The sequence below is a fragment of the Columba livia genome, chromosome 1 (genome assembly GCF_036013475.1).
Source record: "Columba livia isolate bColLiv1 breed racing homer chromosome 1, bColLiv1.pat.W.v2, whole genome shotgun sequence".
NCBI classification, from domain to species: domain Eukaryota; kingdom Metazoa; phylum Chordata; class Aves; order Columbiformes; family Columbidae; genus Columba; species Columba livia.
Window position 1 is genome coordinate 143,489,687 of NC_088602.1, and position 21,934 is coordinate 143,511,620.

At 41.3% G+C, this 21,934-nt stretch overlaps 1 protein-coding gene across 3 annotated transcripts in view; it reads right to left on the reverse strand.

Annotated features, from left to right (window-relative positions):
* Window positions 1–14,959: 14,959 nt before the first annotated feature.
* The window catches only part of LOC110359271 (potassium voltage-gated channel subfamily A member 6-like), a 30,250-nt gene continuing 23,275 nt past the window's right edge, over window positions 14,960–21,934 (reverse strand). For all 3 annotated transcript variants that reach the window (XM_065034423.1, XM_065034442.1, XM_065034432.1), the window contains one exon: window positions 14,960–17,447. The gene's annotated coding sequence lies outside the window, so the exon portion shown is untranslated. The remainder of the gene's footprint in view (window positions 17,448–21,934) is intronic.

Here is a 21,934-nt window from a genome sequence, read left to right on the forward strand (position 1 = left end):
CATAGCCATCTGCTATGGCAGTTGTACCTTCAAAACCAGCCAACCAGCTCAGCTACCGAGAGCACAAACCAGAACTGGTAGCTTCTCAGAGTTTGGGGTATGGTGCAGAGGGCTGGTGCCAAAATATCTTGAAGTCAGGTAGTTTTCTCGGGGGTATCCAGATGTTCTTTCTTTGCCCAGTGGTGTTATGAGAAGAGTGTAAGGCACCTGCAGTGAAACGCAAACCTAGGCAAAACTTCTCTGGTTGGGTTACAAATCCAAGTCTCAGATTATGTGAACAAAAGTTCATGGGTCTCCTGGTAAACTTGAGATGAGCCTTTCATGAACTGATGTTGAATACTAGACATTTTAGAGCCTTCAAGCAATCCAGTGAAGTCAAGTTATGGGTAAGGAGGCAACAAACAAAGGGACAGGTTCAAACAAGAGAAGATGACACTCCACATGGGAGAGCTGAGTTGTGGGACTCCTTCTTGCAAGATGTTTACAGGGGTTCAGCGGGGAGCTGGACACATTAATGGAAGAGAAATCCATTGAAGGTTTACAATTGCAATGAATACCACCAGCTTGTGAAGCTCCTGGATGTTTCATGGTTCAAGGAAAAGGCTCAGAGCAAGGACTGTGCAAATAACAGAGCCATTCTTGTGTACTGTGCATTATTTCCTTGCCCAGCACCCATAATGCATACCAGGATTCGAATGTGCAAAAGTATTTATGATCTCAAATTTACTGAAACAAGGAAGTTTTGGTTTCTAAATGGCCTTGCAATTCTGGAGAAGGTTGACTCACCACCTCTCATGGAGACATTCCCTCAGTCCTCCCATGGCATTCACACAAGAAGCTGCTCAAGAAGGTGATCTGCATGTCTGTGGCCTGTAAACTCAGTGCTCAAAGGGACAGCTGAGCTACTACAGCTCAAGGAACATGAGTTGAAGAGCAAGAATTGTCCTTTCGGGCAGTGTTATCTGCAGCAGGCAGTATAGCAGAGACATTGGCTTAAGCATCCACAAAAGAGATTTAATATAGACATTGTCCCTCACATTTGTGAGGGGGTCAGAGCATGACATGGGAAAGTACTGTGTTCAGCTGATGTGTGGTAGCTTATGAAGCCATCATAGCTCACTGATAAATGTGAGACTAGTTTCCCTTGGAGACAAATGTTCCCCCACATCAACTAGTTTGACTGACATCAGTGGAGCAGTGCCAGCTTATACCAGCAGTACATCTGCTCCCACATCTTTACATAACTGTTCCTGAGGTGTGGGTTTTGGTGTTGTTTTTTTTTTTTCTCCCCACAGGTAAAAAGAAGCTGTGATTATCCCAAATTAACTTGAGAAATGCCACTGAAATTGATGATATCATGATATCATTATGATTATTACTTATATTTGCTACTGTTCACATTTTAAGCCCTTCAAACTCTATATTGCTTTCAGAGCTTGGCTATTTAATTCATTCCCAATATAAAAGGCAAGAGAAAGAGCTTTACAAAAACATTAAACACGCTGCAAGACTTGGACCAAACCTGATTTACAGTCACTCCAGATGATCTAATAATGTACAGATCAGGTTCATGCAGCAGTGAGCAATTTGACGGTCAGACCAACAGTGTTTCAGAAAAAGGGAAAGTCATGAGGCAAGCAAAATGATGCTCTGTGGAAATAAAGCACTTCATAGTGGGGCTGTATTTGCAAAAGCATTTTTCACATTCAACAGTAATATTTTTCTGCATTAAAACAATACCTATTGCAAATGTAGGGCACGTTTACTATCAGCACCATGTTGACACCACCCTAGAGAAAATAACAATGGTTTGGCAGCCTGCAAAGTCTTTTTAAAATAGACTGTGAAGCCCCTGAGAAAACAGCAAGCTCTAAAAATAGGACTAGAGCTGAGGGAGTGAAAAAAAAAAAGAAAAAAAAGGCAGGAAAAAAAAATCTTTCCTGATGCTAAAGCTCAGGGTCAGCTACAAAACATGGGGTTCCTTCAAGGACACGCAACGAATTCATTGCAGTGCCCTGCAATGCATGAAAGCTTCCTCTCTGGTTCCTTCCCATGCCGCATTGATCCCTCAGTGAGGGAAGAGGAGAGAAAAAGGCGAAATTTTAACGAATTCAAGAAGGTGCTATCAGGGGATTCCCTCCTGTGCTACCCCTGCCCAGACCTTGATAAAAGCATCTCACAGAAGTAGTGGAGATCTATCTTTGCTTCTCTCACAGTACTCTCCCTCCACACATACCTCTGCTTCTGTTCTCCAGTACCAATGCTCTTTCATACAAGAAAGGATTTTATGAGCACATCCTTGCTTCACTGGCACAGAGACAGACCTCGGGAGGCTGAGAAAATTACTGTAATAATTCACATAATTTTAAGCAAGTGTCCCAGATTCTTGATTGTTTGTGATGCAGGAAACTGAACATCCCATTTTCAATTTGCATGCCCAAGCATTAAGATAAGGCACGAGGTTTCTGCAGGATTTTAGACCCCCTTTTTGGCCCACTACAATGCTAATTTCTAGTCTCACTCTGTCTTATTTGTGAAATAAAACTGGAGCCCCCCAGTGGCCAAAACCACACCAGGAAGCTTGCTAGAGGCTAACCAGAGAGGGTCTCCAAGTCAACTGACCTACTTTACCTTGGCACTGGCTAACAAACAGTAAGGAGAAGTCTCAACAGCTGAAGTCAGTGGGATATACTGGGGCAGGGACCAGTCAGAGCAGACAGACATGCGACTGTGGACTCCCACAGTTTGAAATCCTGGCACAACTGTCAAATCTGCTATTTGCCCACAGACCACCCCTAGCTAGATTTCATCATGCTCACTAGTTGAGAAGGTATCAAAGGGAAGGTGAGGCCATTTAAACTGGCCATTGTCACCTGTTAGAAATAACCTGATCCATCTCTCACCAAGAGAGTTGCACTGGAGGAAAAAACTAGCCTGACTTCTTGGCAGGAGTGCAATAGAAAGGCCAGCCACTGGTACAGGAGAGGTTGGACATCCCCAGAAAAGCCATTCTGCCACCTCAGAGAATAGTTACGAACCTCCAGGGAATTGTCTTCCTTTAAGGCAGTGTCATGGTTTAACCTCAGCTGGCAACTAAGCACCACACAGCCACTCACCCATCCCCCCCGCCAGTGGGAGGGGAGAGAGAATCGTAAGAGGAAACATGAGAAAACTTGTGGGTTGAAATAAAGACTGTTTAATAGGTAAAGCAAAAGCCACACAGACAAGCAAAGTAAACCAATAAATTTATTTATTACTTCCCATGGGCAGGCAGGTGTGCAGCCATCTCCAGGCCAGCAGGGTCTAACGATTACTTGGGAAGACAAATTCCATAACTCCACACATCCCTTCCTTCTTTCTTCTTCCCCCAAATATATACTGAGCATGACATCATACAGTTTTTACTTGCCAGAGAGACGATAAACTTTTCAGCTCACGTTAGGGTTACTTTCATGAATCTTCAAAATCAAGATGAATGCATAGGTACAAAAAAAAATGAACGTAAAACTTGTGAGATAAATTATTTCCCAGAAACCTCACTAAAAGTGGCATGTAAACAAAGGGGAAGCAATGGACTATAATGTAAAAAATTCTAGAAATACAGTTTTGCTGAGTTATGAAGCCTGCCATGGCTTTTTGCAGATGAAATACCAAACCATAGGAAGGATAGTAAGAAGAGTCACTTGTACATTGTTTGCTTCTCCCCCACCACATATATATCAGTCCTCAGATATTTTCCTGATTCTGCAAAAAACAAGTGTTAATTGTAGGTGCTCTGCAAAAGTCCACAGCCCTTAGGACTCTAGAAACAATGAGCAAAATAAAATATCTTTTTCCCCCAGCAGCCATAGCTACAAATGGTGTTATAGTTATGCCTTCTATTCTAGGAGGGCTAATTTACCATAAGGGCCTTTGGACAAGATTAAAAAAAAATAATAATCTTTTGCTCTGCTACAAGCAATCAGCAGAACAACAAGGGAATCTGCATTTAGAACACAAGGAAGCATTTGGCACAGTTTTTAAGGCAAAAAGAGAAGATCAAACAGGTGGAGAAGGAAAGGAGTGATGGAAGAAATTTTGAAGATTGCAAAGGCACAGCTGGACAAACTTCCCGTGAGTGAAAAAGCATCACAAACTTCTAGAAAATAACGTTCAGATGTGTTATATCCTGTTTTGAGATCATGAAGGCAGTGAGGAGAAATGGACATAATTTAACCAAGAGAGGAATTCAAGTGTCTTCGAATGTCTTAAAACAAACAATCTCACTGCAAATCGGAGTTACTCCTGTTCTATAAGGCAGTATTTACTACAGTCTAAGGCAATAAATAACTGTTTTAAAAAGAACAGCTTGTTCACCATGCGTGGAGCCAAAGTCGGTCCAGTTTAATGACTTGCAGTACATGAGCTCTAGAGGCTTCTGGCTGCATTATTCAACATTGATACACAACCATTGGAAGAGCAGAAACAAGTCCTCATGCCAGCAGCATACAGATGATATTCAGGTGGGCAGGTACGATGACACTGAGAAACAGATAAGCAATCACTCAGGAAATCTATGTCAGCAGGACCAAGGGAAAAGAAGCATCTTGGTTGGGAAGGAAGGTCACATTAACTTATTATCTGTCCCCATACACAGCCTTTTGGCACAGAATACTCCAGCTGCATCCATGACCAGCCCCTCTGCAAGAAGTTTTCTCCAGTCTCTAGAGGAATTTGTTTGGAGACTTCTTTTCTGGCACACATCCATTCACACCACTGCAGTATTTAAAGGGAAGGCATAGACTGAAAAGACAGCCCCAGAATGAATCTTGGGCATATGTCCTGCGTGTGTTGGATGACACCACTGAAGAATAGCTTTGCCAACACAAAGTTCTGCCAGGGGTCTTAAGAGATGTTTCATGTGTCCTTAAAAAAATCATTTGATTAGCAGCAAAGAAATTTGTGTTGCTCTAATTACCAGATTAAAAGCCTTTGTCAGCTTAACCGGTCCTGAAATATGCAGTTCGGACAATAACAGGATAACCATCCTCATCACAGTCCTTCTGGTAGAACTGAGACACAAGCCGTCTGGGAATGTTACTACAAGTCATAGATTAATTTGTTTCCCGTATCCACTTCAATACAAGGATTGTAGTAAGACTGTCAGATTCAGTAGCTGGTGTGTTTGGTGTAGCCTAGTTTGGCCAAAAGAAGAAAACACTTTGATCCCTACTTGACATGACTTTTGGAGTAAAATGGTAGTGTCTTCTTGTTTGTTCCTTAAGAACTTCATGGCGTCATTAGACACTTCCCCATCTGAAATGGTTTGCTTTTTCTGGAGGAGTTAAACAATCCTTGGATCAGCCCATTAGGCCACCATTGCTATTAGACATCCCCAGCACACCTCAGAATTGAGCTCTTCAGTGAGTTTTGTGGGCTTATTCTGCTCCCCCTGACTCTACAAGCAATGTTAACTGGAATAAAATCAATTTATCTGGCTTGCAACAGTTCCCAGCTATCCAGTCAGCAGAAAATCTATAAATGTCCCACCTGCCCTTTCTCTAAGCCTCTAGCTTCGTCCTTCTCTCTCCCATACCACTTTAGCTTTTCCAGGCTCTCACAATAGGATGTGACTGCTCTATCAGTGAGACATCAGTCTTATCTCACAAGGACCAGACACTTTCTGGCACTGAAAAATATACAGTTATTATGTACAGGGAGCTCATCAGCTCAGTTTGCTGTCACTCACTGCTTCAATCTGTATGCACGTGATTCTCTTCACTGAACTCCTACTGCAACCTGAAAGAAATATTTTAGATGTGTCTAAATATATAATCCCTCTATTCTCTCCAAATACATTTCCTTCTCCTAGCAATTGATTTCCAAAGAAGCTGAGGATAAGGACCTGTTTCTTATGAGCTGGTAAGAGCTTGGGTATCCTCTAGTGGCACCAAACAGAATTTCAGTCACTAAAACCTGGATCTCGGTAGTAGCTCACACATGTTAGGACACGTCCTTCCCGGACTATTCATTACCTGCTTTGTGGACCCCAGCACCACCAGCCACGGGCCACAGTACCAAATTCTGACTAAATTCATTTGTAGCAGCCACAGAAAGAGAAAAGTGTGTCTCTTGACACCAAGTACGTTAAGACGCGAATGTTCTTGTTATTCTCGACTCTCTTGCTGAATATGAGCCTGGGCCATGCCTGTGTTTGTGGTATTTAGCAAGAATGTTTGTCTTCAAACAGCTATGTGACTGTGGGTCAAAGACTTGTCAGATACCATAACAAAGTTATCCATTGCCAGTGCTGTGGAGAAAAGATGTAGGTCCACCACAGAGGCTAATGTCAGAGCAGGGCTTTGGTCCATGGACCCATCCTCCACAGCTAAGAGGAGTAAAGACTTCAACATCAAAGAAGCAGAAGAGCACCTGCTGCAAAAACTCTAGGCTACAGATCTGTCTATAAAATTACATCATATTTAATAATGAAAAAGGGTTGACAGTGTTACAATACTGCAGTTATTTCATGTTAACACATTCCACCATGATTAATAGTAGTAATAATTTAAAAATTCTAAAGTACAATGTTTCTGGTTTGAAAAAAGGCTTTCTTTTTTTTTTTTTTTTTCCCCAGAGAAACGCTAAATACCATCGCTCTGCCATAAGAAGGATCTTGGTGACAAATCTTCGTGGCACAGTTCTCAGCTCTCTGCAGCGTGGCCCCAGCTCCGTGCACTTCACATGTGGGGAATGTTCCTGCAGTTCCTTGTCCACAGAGAGCTTTCTTTCCTTCATCCAAAAGCATATGCTTTAGTGTTGGCAAGGTCAGCTCTATAATTACTCAAGTTCCAGAGGCTGAGTGGAAAAGGATAACCTTTCTTTAGCCTTTTTGCGTCATCCTATAACCTTTAAAATGGAACAGTACCCCTGCTGTAAAATTCAACAGGAGATTTCATATAATTTTTTGAGACTCATTATCTGGGGAATGCATCTGCCATCAATTTTAAAGCCGGAGAGGATTGCTATGATCGTGTGATATAATGTAATTAGAAAAGGGAAGGGAACGGTGGAAGCTCAACCTACTGGCAAAGCAGCCCTGTAATGCAACTAGCTCTTCTCCCAGTGTCACCCTTGCATGTTTCCTGTCGTCTAAACCCACAAGTTACCCTAAAAAGGATGACCTCAGCAGGCAGATACCCCACACTGCCGTCAGCAATGGCCACTAGTAAGGCAAAAGACAAACCTTTTAACACTGAAATGTAGTTCTTAAAGAAGAAACAAATATGGCCCAAACCTAAAGTCACCAACACTGTCATGTCAACTTATTTATCCCTCTTGGGGCATTTTAAAACAGCTGTGTCCCATAAAAACAGATGCACAGGCAGCTCCTTAAACACTGTCTAATTCATGAACAGCAGGGGGAAAAAGAAAAAAAAAAGAAAAAGAAAAAAGAAACGAAAAAAAATATAGAAAGTGTCCTAGAGGCAGAGTCTGTAGGGATAAGTACTTACAAGCCCGAAATAGCACTTCAGAGATAAAACAAAAGAAAACAAGAAGGAAAACAAATTACTGAGCATTCAGCCCATCTCTGCGTGCGTCCTGCTCCCCCTGCTGGAGAACTGCCGTCATCCCAGCCGTGGCGGGGCGGGGTGAGAGAGCCGAGGTGCGCAGGGAAAGGGTCAGAGCGGGGAAAAGGCGGGGGCCACTTGGGTTGGGCGAAGCTCGAGGGATATAATGTAACGTATGGGTTATACACGAGAGAAAAATGAAGCGCTGAGCGACAGGTGATCGGGGTCATCTTGCTCCCTACAGGGTGCCTAGAGGGGAAGGCTTGGACAAAGGAATTTGGGGCTGTCTAAGCTCACTCCACAGCAGAGTTAAGAGAGTAGGCTCCAAAATTTGGATACTACAATGAAGCAGGAGCAGGGCTCAGAATTTCAGATTTACCAAAAGCTTGAGCGTAAGCCTCTAGTAACAATCAGAATAGTGCCAATCTGTTTTTTAAAACCGAAGTCAAATCAGTGGTACCGATGAAGGGTGCTGCCAGCACAACTGCTGGCCGCTGGGGAAGGCTCCTCAGGGTTGAGTATGTACCTGTGCTGCTCACCTCAGTGTGGCTGCTTTTGCCAAGAAATTTGAACATCTGTTGTGTTGCAACTTGAAGAGTCATTAATGCTGTTGCAGAAAAGTGAAGTGTTTCCTGATGCAGTTGCATTTTCCAGGGAAGAGGAACTAAACAGGAGTCAAAACTGGGGAAAGAAAAAGAAAGCGCACAGCAGATGCAGTCAGGATAAGAAGATATCAGCTTCCCCACTTTCCCTTTCAGAGAGTCATACTGCTCTTGCTAACATTACTGCAGTGCTACCTCAGCTGCGTGCAATAGTGTGAGTACAAGAAGAATTAGCACGTGTGTATCATCTTTTTCCTTCTCACATCGGTATTTCTTCCATTCCGTTAGCGTTCAAACTAGACCAGACCGAGTAGTTTAGTATGACTGGAATCCGGTACACCTTTCTCTCTGTATACTCCAAGAAAGGACCTCTGAGATATCTGACTCCACATGTGAGAGCCATAGTGCATCTCACATCTACATGAGCTATGGTCATGGATGATACAGTCTTTATCTTTTACAACACTCATATCAAACAGCACTACCAAGCAGCATCAGAAGTGATAACTCACTCTCTCAGCCCGATCACCAGTCCTCAGTTTCTTGCTAGTCTCACCTCATGGGTAAAGCAGTTCCGCAAAGACAGGGGAAAGTCATCCCTACTTCTTGAGACTGTACCCATAGTGCAAGGTGTCACTGAGACAGCCCTTCATCCCACCTATCCCTGCAGCCTATGAGATCCACATTGCTCTCAAGGGACACTACTCCCCTGCACAGGGCATGCAGGGATCCAGTGACTCCTGATGCATGTTCTGACTTTCTGCTGGGAGAGAGTTCTGTAAGCAAGCAGGAAGGGTAAAGCCCAGGACCCTTTCTCATCACCACTATCACAGTGAGAAGATCAGGCACCACATCAGAAGCAACTCCAGAGGGAGATACAGAAACTGAATCATAGTAGGACTGTGTGGGATCAAGCAGGTCCTTGCAGGGCAGCAGAGAGCTGGGCCCCAAGCTGCACTGCAGTCTATTTGCACCTCTGCTGCTTAGTGGTGCCTCCAATTTGGAGTTTCAGTGCTCCCAGGTTGGTCAGCATCAGGATGGCATGGTATGGACAAAAGTCCTAAATGCTTTTTTCCCTCTTGATGTGATGCCCAGCTTTGACTCCCATATAGACATATAAAGCAAAAGGAAGACTATATTTGGCATACAGAGTAATCAGAGGACTGAAAGTGAGTGGCTGCAGGATGTAACCCATACCCGGTTGATTTGGAAGAAGCTACATCTACACATTCCTCTATAGTGAAGCAGTTTAGGAAAGGAGGTGACATCCTGAAACACAGTGTCTCATTAACACCTTCCTCAGATCATCACTAAACCTCTCCCAACCCAGGGATGTCCCTATGCTACCTTCAGGTCCTGCTTGACAATGATGCATACACATCAAGCCTTCACAGACACCTCAGCTCCCAGCAATATTCAGGTGCAAATGTAGAGGTATATTTTTCTCTGCTGAGCACTTAGGCTTTGATTCTCGCTATTCCCAAGATGTTTTCCACAAACCTCTGGGGGAGGTGTCTTTCTGTTCTTCGGCCTCACAATTGCATGCCAAGAGAGCAAGATTGAGTGATCATAGCAAAACAAGTCTCACATGAGCACTTGTTTCTCCTACATGACTGGCTGAACTTGCTGACCCTAAGGACACCAGGCTGGGCTCACAGTCCTCTCCAGGCTTATTGAGTGTAAGCAGAATAGAGATCGTGGTTACATCATGCATCTTTGACTATTACAAAGTGGCTTGAAATGGTCGTTTTCTGGTCAGCATCTAAACATACTATAAAAGGTGAATTTTTCTATTGATAGACAAGGAAATTATTCCCCTATGAGTATGCAAACAGCTACTCAGGAAATGGCCTGAGCTATTGGGAGCTGTTAATGCACACTAAGTCAGTACAAAGGCAGATTGCTCCATTCAGAGGCAAACACACCAGTCACATTGTCTCAGACTGGGTCTGGGGGATGGAATATGACTTCTTCCCTTTTAAAAGAGTAAGACTGTGCTATACAGACCCTGCGTTACCTGGTGGTGTCACCAAGAATTTCAGATCTTTGTACACAGCAATTAATGAAGACAATTTAGCCAAGTCACAAAGACAAATAGATGTAGAGGTCACATCTTTCTCTGGTGAGCACTTCTTTTCTCCCTTCTTCATGAACTTCAGTCTCTCACTGTTGTGATTACTGACTCACTAGTTTCTCAGGAGTGGAGTTTGGCCACACAAAATAAATTTGAAAAGTAAGGATGAACTCTGCACACTGCAGTTAGTGTCCATCAAGGTATTGTCTTTACAGGTCTGTGGACAAGTTTTAAGTAGTCCCTACAAAAAAAAAGCCAGTTGTCAGTAAGCTGGTATTTACTGTACTGCTATTCTTGTCTCCATCAACAATATTTAGAAGATCTGAAAATCAAACAAAGATTGGAAAACAGTTATCTAACTCCACCAAATCTTGGGAAAGGTCAGATCTAGATCTCTTCAAAGGGTCAAAGCTATATAATCCCATTTAATATCACTTACTATTGAAGTTTATTTGATTTTGGTCTAGATACAAGTTTTCTGTTTCTGCCAATCTTCTACCTGAATATTGGCAAGTCTGAAAAATGACCACAAGCAGACACATAAAGTAAAAAAAGAACAGGAAAACACATATGACACTTTCCCATCTTTTAACTGTTTCTAGCTCTCATGGTCTTCTGAACCTGATGTGTTTTGTTTATTTGGTAATCTGCAATCAATTTATTTTGCTAGTGCACATCAGGGTTCCTCTTATTTCCATGTTAATTTCTTGTCTTCTCACCATGCTTTTTCAATGAGCTCCCCAGTTCTGCTTCTCTATGCGTGAAACACCACCTCCTTTCTTATGTTTTGAACCTGGATCCCAGGAGCTTCATGTGATTGCTCCAAGTCTAGTTACCCCAGAAGAAACAGGTAACTCTTAATCCCCACTAAAACTCTCCATGTCATTCATAATTAGACCTCTGTCATACTTTCTTTATCACCCATAGTCCATCTTCCAGGTAGAAGAGTGTGAACCCACTCAGTCACTCCTCAGAGCTGATGCTTACATTGTTGATCCTCCTTGCCTTCTGCAAACATTTTCCAGTTATAGTCTGAAGATGGGGTACCAGGACTGCAGATGGTACTCAAGCTCCTAGCAGAGTCTTACATTTCATTTGCTATTTAGACTGCTACTGAGCACTGAAATGATTTTTAATGAAGATATATATCATAACCTCATAGTCTCATTCCTGATTGGCCAGGACCAACTCAATGCCTATCACTGTGAAGCTAGGATTATTTTTCCCCATGCCCATTACTTTACATTTACCTACACAGAATTTTATCTGCCTTTTCATTGCTCTGTCACTCTGTCTTGTAAGGTCCTTCGGCAACTCTTTACAGTCAGTCCTTTTCCTTACTGCCCTGAAGAGCTTCAAAACAACAGCAAAGCTGATCACCTCACTGCTCACCTGCTCTGCCAGGTCATTTATGAAAGTGTGGAACAGCACCAGTGTCAGGACAGACCACATCCCGTTGTGACTTCTCTCTATTCTATCAGTTAAAGAGAGACTCTGCCTACTGTTTCCCATTTTTAACCATGCCAAGATCTTTCCTTTTACTCCATGGCTGTACAGTTCCCTCTAAAGCCTTCTGGAAATCTATTCTAACCAATAGACTCACCATTATCATTGTGATTTTTCACCCCTTCAAATAGATTAGTTTTCTAAGTCATAACCTTCCTTAACAGAAACTGTGTTGACTTTTCCCAAGGAAATCTTCCACATTTATCAGGCATTCTTTGACACAATTATTTGTTATATTGTGCCTATTAATTTGCTAGTACAAATGTCAAATTTACCAGAACACATTTCCTTGGATACTCTTGTGGAAACTTTTTTTAAGATGCTTGTTACTCTGCAGACTTCAGGCACCAATGGAAGTTTAAGTGAATTACACTGTGCCATGAGTAATTCCACTATTCCTCTTGAAAGTCATGGGTGATTACCACTCAGATCTGGTGATTTGTCAGCATTCATTCTGCATATCTGCAACACAATTTCTGCCAGTTATTTAATAGGAGAGTTGTTAGTCTGCCTTTGATTTCATTTCTGCTAATTCAATGGTTCTCCAAATTGTGTTCTCTACTGGGATTGCTAATTCACTCCTAGAAATATCATTATAATAGGCCAATTACAATAGCAAATATAAATGCTGTACTCAGAATTAATAAATTTGTATTCTTCAATGCTGCTTATTCTTCTTGCTGTTTCTTTTATACATATATTACCCATTAATGCAGTTATGATCTCCTATTCCATAGTCTCTATGGGCCTTTATGGCAGATGTAGCTCAACTGATCAGTTAACCTTGCACAACTTATTCCTTTCTCAATCCTTCCTACAAGAACAACCTCCCAAACTTACCCTAAATCTGACTAGATCAAAAAACAATTTAGCTCACCTGTCATACAGCAGTTACACTGCAGTAAGTCAGACTGAAAGAGTGTCACAGAACTTACCATCATGTTTGAGGAAATGTAGGAAGACAGGTTTCTGGGGCTCGCAGATCCAGTTCTGGAGTAGCTATATCTTTTGCCAGGACTCTCTGAATCCCAGATTTCAGAAGGAAAACATGTAACAACGTGTTTTGGCATCATCATCACTAAAAATGAAAATGCGTCCTTCCCTTGCCTTTTTTTTTGTGCAACTAGACCACTAGCCTCAATTTCTCGCTGCTTCCCTTGTCAGAGTAGCAAAGATCAGGTTGTGTCTGTTGTCCGTGAGCCATGTTGGATGTCATGCTGTTCTGTTAAAAGCTTGTCCTAATAGATAAGGATGTAGAATTAGGGATAGTGCTGACATGCAGGGATAAAATGCCTAAGGGTCTCACAGGTGTGAATGTGAAGCATGCAGGAAATAGTAATTGTTAATACAACACCATCACACATCAATGCATTATGGTTCTGTGGCAAATTATGTGTTTCTATGGGGTGACTTTTTTAGTCTGTATTTACAAGAGTGGAGGTGAGGGCTAAGCTTACAGTTTGACTAGAAATGCTTTTATCTCCTTCAGCCAGTTACAGTTCTGATGAGGGACCACCTACAGGAAGCCTGAGAAAGATGAGATGACCACTCCTGCCTTGGCAGTACTTCAAATCTTTATTGTTTGCTGGATAAAATAGGCATTTTAATAGGAAATAACTTTTTTTTTTTTCCAAGAGGATTTTGAGAGAAAGTGTAGATGGTAGTGATGGTAGTGATGAATAAATAAGTGATGAATAGATAAGACGGTTTGCGTTGTTGGACATAACTAGATCTGAATCGTAACCTGAACCTGATTAATTATAATTTATTTGGCTTTTGGCTAAGCAGAAGTTAATTTATTTGATACTATTGCCTATAACACACCTGGAAATAATCCATCCATCTGTAAAATGCTTTGGCAGCTGTAAGCAATCTCATTTTTACACGTTACTGCAGGTTTTGACCACTGCTGACAGAGGATTTGCAGTGATAGTGTCTGTAATGATGGAAACCAAGACATGTTTGGGTTCCTTAATGTCATTTGTGCAATTCATTTTAATATAGAGTTTTTTGGGACAGTAACTTCCTCTTTCTTTCAAAAAAGGAGTCAAGAATCACCTGGACTGAAAGCAGAAGAGATGAAGCAAGCAAGGTCGGGCAGAGATTGTGATTTGAAATAAGACAGCTGAGACAACAAAGGCTTTGTATGACAAACAGAAGATGGGTATGAACTGATATTTGAAAATTAGAGAGTCCAGGGCTCAAGGAACTAGAAAGACAGTCAAGGACATTAGATGATGATGTGTGAGGCTGTGATTAGAGACAGTCAGGACTTTGGATGAGTGGCAGGGAGCAGACAAGCACATATACTCAATAGTAACAGCACTGTCACAGTGTCAAGCTACAAGAAAACAAATGTTGAGTGTGAACCATTGTCCTTGCTTCATTCAGCAAGGTACAGACCACTGCATCTAGTGAGGGTAACAGGGTCGGGCACTTTCCTTAACTGTCGTCACATTGCCCTCTTTCAGTGTGATTGTAAGGCAGATAGAATGCCTCCCCAGTGGATAAACTCCCCATACATGGACTTACCTTTGCAGCTGTCAAGTCAAGGAGCAAGCAAAAGATATGAGGAGTAATGTGAAGATTACCATTGAGCATTCTCTGATGCGGTGAGCTTGATGGAGCAAGCTAGTTCTCCCAGGAGGTGGCAACACTTAGAGAAGTGCCAGAGACAGTTCAATTTTTTTCTAGGTTCAGAATCTGGGAGATGCTAAAGTACCTCAGAGGTATCTTCAAAAACATCTTTTCCTTGGCAAGGGCTGGAATGGAGCCAAATATTGTGCAGAAAAGGAGAAAGTCCTTTAAAATGCATCTATCCTGTGGCACCTGTAGGGCCATAAGGAGAGAAGGGGAGGGACAGAGACAGCAGCAGCAGGTGTCATGAGACACATACCTCCTTCACCAGCACTATACTGGTCTCTAGACATGACATCACTTCAGTTTGGTGGAAGCTTGAGCAGCCTTGAGTGCTCTGTCACAGAACAGAGGGACCACCCCTGCAGGACTAGGAGGAGGACATGCCAAGTTACCTTCACATCTTTCCCTGTGGCAGATGCACTACTGCAGTAATCACCTCTGAAGAGGAAAACATACACTTCTTTGAGTGGCTGTCAACAGTCCTAAGAAAGCTGCATAGCTGTATTTATTCCACATCAAAATTTCACATGAGCATGATAAAATCCAAGAGTGCAAACAGTCTTCTTGTCATAAAAACCACACCAGGCTTTAAAAAATACTGATTTTATTTGTATGACTAATCTATTTAACAGTGGATCACACTGGCGGGAACAATCACAAATATCTAGTTACACAGTTTCATCAGGTTCTGGCCTGTGCAATGTTGGGTTTGAGCCAAGCACATATTATGAAATCACCAATAAGGACAATGGTTGCTGTTCAAAGCTCAGTCAAGTCCCATCTCCTTGGTTAAATTTCAAGCCAAACAACCTCTTCTCCCACTGCATGTGGGAGTCTCTACAAAGAACTTGTATTCTCAAAGTCTGAATCCAGCAGACAGGCTGAAGCACATGCTCCATCTAAAAATTCTGTTTGCTTCACATACTTTATTTGAAAGGCTACAGCTTTTCAGTGCAACAAACAAACAAAAAATGCCCACCATCCACAATTTCTCAGAAATGTTGGACCAGACTCATATAAATCAGCCTAGCTCCAATAAAGGAGCTTGAATTCCTTATCTCATCACATGATCTGGCCTGCAAATCCCAGCTGTCTTCCTTGAAATAATGCAAGGTTTCACAGCAAGAGCAAAGCAATCCTGTAACTAACATCCCTGCTCTTTGTGCTGGCACAAAGTACGGTCTAAAGCCTCTGGCCTGTGCGCCATATATCTGGAGGGTACCCATAGATTCTGCAGCATATTCACACCTTTCTAATGGCAGCCTGCACTTAGCTTGACTCTGAAGACAACTGCTGTTGCCAGAAGGGTCCATGGCAGCTCTGGATACCCATAGTCAGCCACATGGCCTTACCACACAGATGAGGCTAGACAATGACTCAGAGAAGTCTCACACTGCAAGCTGGCCTGCAATAAGATGTAGCATAGGTCTCTGTATTCTTTGTGTCCAAACAATATGAATGTGGAGAGAATGTTACTTCCTAAGAACTGAGCAGTCCTGCTCCAAAAGCACCTTTAGATCTGGCACCTCAGGGTTTCTTTAAGACCAGTCCTATAAGCCTGTTTGAGTCACAGGTAGTCAGGAAGTCACAGCTCATCAGAGGATCAGACCCTCAGCCAGCAGCCACGAGTTGATATTATGGTCGCAGCCTGTTGCAGGTGCTGCCAAACTAGAAAGAGCTGCCTTCTATGACTTTTCTCTCACAAATTAATTGTGAGAACCACCAGGCAGGCTAAAAGTCTCTCCTGAAAATGTAGAGGGTGTTATTGATAAAAAAGTCCTAGGGCAGCTGGATGCCCAGCATCTGAGTACCTTCTAAAAATCCCAGTTGTCATGCTCAGGATATTCTTTACTCCACTCTTCCTCTCAGTCTCTCCCCTCCCAGAACCAATTCTTTATAGCCACCCTCTCATGCTTGTATGTAGAGAGCTGGCAACACACATAGGGTGCATCCACCTCTGGTCATGGACATTTGGTGGCATGACTGACTTTTGCTGCTGCCAAAGGCAGGGAATTCCAGACCAGAGCATCCCTCTCTGCCCTTCACTTTTCAGTGCTAATCAAATTTTCTATCAGTTACAGCATAGCACAACATGGACTTGTGAAGCTGGAAAAGCAACAGAGGTTTTTATCACAATAGTACAATGGGAGAAGACCTCAGGGCATTTTCTGGGAACACTGCATACAATTATATTACATGTTCAGTACTGTCTGGCTATTGTGCCTTCTAAATCACAGGAAAGACTACAAACGGCACTATTTCAGTGAAACTGTCTACAGCCACTGAAAGTAAGTCACTACCTCATTTAGAGCAGGCAACGGACGCACATGTTCACAACAAGAATTGACTTTATGTACACTAAAGGAAAACATTTCATAGGTAAATGGGAAATACCTCTAGTTTGGGCCCATCCCTCTGATACCAGATATTATACATTAATAGGATGATTACTACTTGTAGAGTTACATGAAATGTCTACCATTTACAAAAACACAGTTTTAAATAGGACAGTAATCCAAGGCCAAAAGACAGGCAGACAAATGGACAGATTTTGGCCACTTGCTTGATTTCCTGGAGAAACCTATTTGCTCTTCTAAGCACTGACCTTATGCATCTACCAGAACTATGTCATCCCCTTGAAAAAGGTTTAAAATAGGTTTCAACAATGGAGTCTTTTGGAGGTGTCCTGTGTCAATGTCCATCTTCTCACAGGACTTGGTGCTTGTCTGGGGCTTTTAATGAGCAGCTCATAAGTTGCTGCTATTTTGCCACTGGCAACTGGATCCTGCTTTATTTAGTTTTCCCAGAAATGAGACACATCTGAATGTTGTATGAGATTCTCCCTGCTTCCTCCCTCCAACTCCGATTCACATCTAGTTTCAGTTTCCTGGAACTGTGTTAACCCCTTCAAAAACAACAGCAACAAAAAACTGCAAAACAAGGAAACCAGTTTCCTGTCCATAAATGTTGTATTCGCCGTACACAGGGAAACTTCACCAACTCTACAGTAAGAAGATATAACCACCTCTTTTGCAGCATCCTGTCATGACAGCCTTGCAGCATCCAAAATCCAGCCTATCAAGAAAAAAAAAAAAAAAAAGGGAAAAAAATAAGTGTTATGTGTTAAAAAAATGCCCAAGACAAATGTGTAATTTTGCATGGATCACAGTTAAGACGTGTCAATCTAAGGTTTCATTTCTTAATGAGAATGTTTAAAGGGACTGAATTTGAGATAACCTCTCAATAAAGCTGCATCTGTCTACAATGTAAAGTGATACATTTCTTTGCTTACTTTGACATCTTGTGGGATTTGATTTATGGGGGATTTTTCCTTACAGGAGCTGGGAGTTATATACATCATTTCTTGCATGAGATGAAATATGCATATTAGAAGGTTGCAAAGTTTGGTAGGATGCATTGAAGTTCTGTGTTGCTCCAAGGACAGAGACCCCAAGGTCTGACCTTTACTGTAAGTGGGGCTTTGTTAATTCCCATAGTCATTTTCTTGGTGACTAATTTAAAGTCCTTTTAAGACAAATCTATATTAATAATTTGTCTTATAAGCCTCTTCCTTCATACCAGATTCAGAAAAACCTGTCAAAGCAAGAGGGATATTATTTTTAATCAGATCTGAAACAATTTATTGAGTCAACTAAGAAAAAATGTGTTTGGCTTGCAAGGACTTTTTTTCATTTAGAGACTCCTTCACAGTGACACTTTGATGCAGCCCATTCGAGCTGCATCTAGGACCATCTGTGCTAGTGACATGTGAAACCTAAAGGGCTACTCGTAAGTTATTAAAAATATCTGCAGTCCTCCACAATAAAGAGAAAACAGAAGTGACTGTAATAAATGTGGCACTTGGGACTTTCTGAATTGGACAAAGTCTGTTATAGTTTGAAAAGTCATGTAACAGTTTCTCATAATGCAAGTAATACTTACATTTCTTTTTCTCTCTGCATGTTAACAGTGCAAAGCCTCAATTCCATCAGTTTAACATGCCCCTAAATGTTACCTATTGCATTTTTCTTTACACAGAATGGCTCACATGTTGTTATGATACATGGTTAGGATGTGATATTAAATCATTAATTCTGGGACTCCCGAATTCCAAGCAAACAAAACTCTGAGGTCCAAACTTAATTTAATTGTGTGAGTAGTTGACAGGACTAGTCATGAGCGTAAAAAAGTTAAGCATATGCTTGCCTAAATGTTATGAGTAGCTCAAGCCTTGCATTGCAAGGAATTTACACCACTTCTATTTTTACACAGTATTTTCCACCAAGACAGTTCCTGGGCCAGAAGGCTGGTTGCAACATTGCCAATTCCCACAGGAAGAGAAAGAAAGAAGTGGGAGCAACATCAGAGACAAGAGAAGCCTACGAAGTGAACAAGATTTGTCAAGATCTCTATTTAGATTCAGTAAGGCAAAAATGGTAGTGGTACCTAAAATATATAAATATAACTACATATTTGCATGCTTAAATAAATATATATACACACATTCACACTCACATAGAAGCTACATATATAGGCAATTACTATAGAAATATATAGATACATAAAATATTACAAGTGAAAATTCATAAAATTCATTTGCCCTGCAAAAAGGTTTCTAGGAAAAAGCCGGCTCTACCAAAAAAATGTACAGCCCACTTTCTTTGAGTTCATCAAAATTGTGAGAAATCTCTGATTTGCAGGCTAAATCTGTGCTGAACTTAAAAGTAAAATTCCCTCATGGAATTTTCTTTCATGTAAGCTTTTTTCTGAATATTTCTATGTTAGAGAGGGAAGTTTTCAATACAGGGGATTACAGCGAGTGAACAAGCCAGTAGAGATATGAAGGCTAGCTCATAGTTTTCCTAAAATTCAGGGCAACAATAATTGGATACTGGTGATTTCTTGGAATCTGATAAGTCAGAGACTCCGTCAAAAAATTCACAGGCAGAGACAGATACCTGCAGCAGCTGAATTAAGCAAACCTATGACAAACCACTGTGTGTTCCTGCAGTGAACAATCACAGTAGTGTTTGTTGGTCTGATTCTTCTCATAGTTTTATACTGGTGTAACTGATGTGGAGCCTCCCCAAAGTCAGTAGAGATGTTCCACTGGAAAAGAGGATGACTCTACATATTCAATATTTGATATCTAGGATCTTCTTTTATTAATTGTGTACATTAATGATCCAACAAATGCTTGGAAACTGTAAAACATACTTCCTTATAGCTTGCTTCCCTGATCTACAGGAAGAAAATCCATGCTGCTTCATAATTTGTAAATCTATTCAGTAAGGCTCCCTAGCAGCAAACAAGACTCCTCTTGCACTGCAAATATTTCATGGTTTAGGTATGTAGTGTCATCTGCCTGTCCAAGTGAGGCTTTGGCAAAATATAAAATCAGTACCAATAGAAATGGTCCCAGTAAATAAAATGAGGCACGACATAATCATTCAACATTGAAAATATTGTGAAAATCCCAAAGAATATGTCCACAGGACAGCAAAACTGTCATGTTGAGTCTTTAAAAAAAGCAAGGGATTAGCTAGTATAATACAGCAGTGAAGGACTGATATGAAACCAGGGGTCAGATCCAAGACTATAATGGTATTTGAAAGCACAATTTAAATAATGATTACTGTCAGTCACACAGAAAAGACAATAGGATGACAAGAATGCAGGGGGACCAAAGAGAACTTTTCTATGCCTATAATTCTATGAATGTAAAAGTAATAAAGTATCTAAAAGGAATGGACATGAAGTAAGGAAACTGTTGAAGCATAAGATAAATGAAATATTAAGTACTCCTTGTCAGCCTATGATTTACTCATTACTCAGTTATGGCTTACTTACTTTTAAATACTATTTTAATATGAAGTACAAAACTGAAGCAAGGATTTCTAAAGTGGCCAGTGACGTTGGATGCTCAGCTTGACACTAGAAAGGACTGAATTTAAGAAAGCAGAATTCAGGTCTTGGACAGAAAACCAGAAACAAAACCTGCTACATTGCTGCCATTTTTTTGAAGGTGGGCCTCATATATGTGTAGAGGGATGCAAAGAATTAGTTTTGGGGACCCATTTCTCTATCCCTTCTTGCCCTTAATTTTGAGAGTCTGATATTAATGCCTAAGTCCACAGTAAATAGCTCCTAAATCCTTAGTAAGGCTTTCTGAAACCAATGACATGAAAAAATGGACTATGCTCTGGAATGGGATTTAAACTCACACGTGCAATTCTTCAACCCCATTTCAGATACCTTGTACATTTAAGATTAGAAGAGGTGCAATATTCCTCATTTAAAACAAAGCAAAACCCAAAACACATAAACCACAAAAAACTAACAAACAAAAACCCAGAAAACTTCCTGCCTCCTGCTCTCATAAAAGATCTTTGAATCCTTCCTCATGATAATGGATGCAATCCCATTCAAATTACATGTGTAAGTAAGAAGGAGATCTACGCACAGGAACAACTATGGGCAAGTTAATGGAAAATAATTTAAGGCCTAGAGGGGCTCTGTTGTGTTGACAACACGGGGCAGGAAAAATATGGGGAAAGTTACTTCAAGTGGATGTAACTCCACTGAAGTAAATTTTACTCACTTCTGTTATAATAGATACAAATGTGGCAGCCAGGCTATTATACTGTGCAAGGATAAGGGAGAGGTGATTAAACAGACCATATCCAAGATATTGATAGAGCCCATCTCAAAACAGACCAACAGAATTGTAAAGCGAGAAACTAATTTTCCAGAGAGAGAATAAAGCTATGAATGCCTTCCAGTGTCCTGCTACAGCAAAGGAAAACAGAGGCAATGGGCACATAAAATCAGCTGACATTACCGTTCAAGTGGAAAGATGCAGCACTGCTCAACTGAGTGAATCAAAATATCCAGAGAAATTCTCAATACTCCATCATCCTTCCTCAAATTAAATCCCCAGTTTAACCCCGCAGAATGCAGGCCATTTGCAGCCTATACTTGTCTCCTTGGGAGTCATCTGGGACTCCCTTGAAAACTCTCAACTTTCTAGCAAATGTTCTGTTTAATTCTGGAATTAACCGTTAAAAGGATATTATTGATTTAATGTCCTTTATGATATTGTGCAAATACTTTATCAACTTGCTCCAGAAAATGTCTTATATGGCCAAGTCCCATTTCCATTTTCTTCTATGTTACTAAATCCAATGTAGCAAGGCTAACTGCTTGTTCTCAGATGTTACTAAACTCTGGAGACACACAAACCATAGAAGACCCTGAATTTTTCCACATGCCTATGTCAAATGACAGTGCCATTCAGGTGGTTTTGTGCGTCAGGCCTCCCCAGCACATACCACTAGCCCATACCTCAACTACATGTATTGCTTAAAAACTTAAGCAAGAGATCCAGCCCTGAGCACACTGACAGACCGTACTCCACACCCAGCATGCTGACCACTGCTACTTTCTCTCCCATCACACCAGAAGGGAAAGGGTCAGTGAAGGTTAGTTGCTTGCTTTTATAAAACAGCTCAGGGGTGAGGGAACTCATCCAAGATACTAGACACCTTATTTCTGTGCTTTCC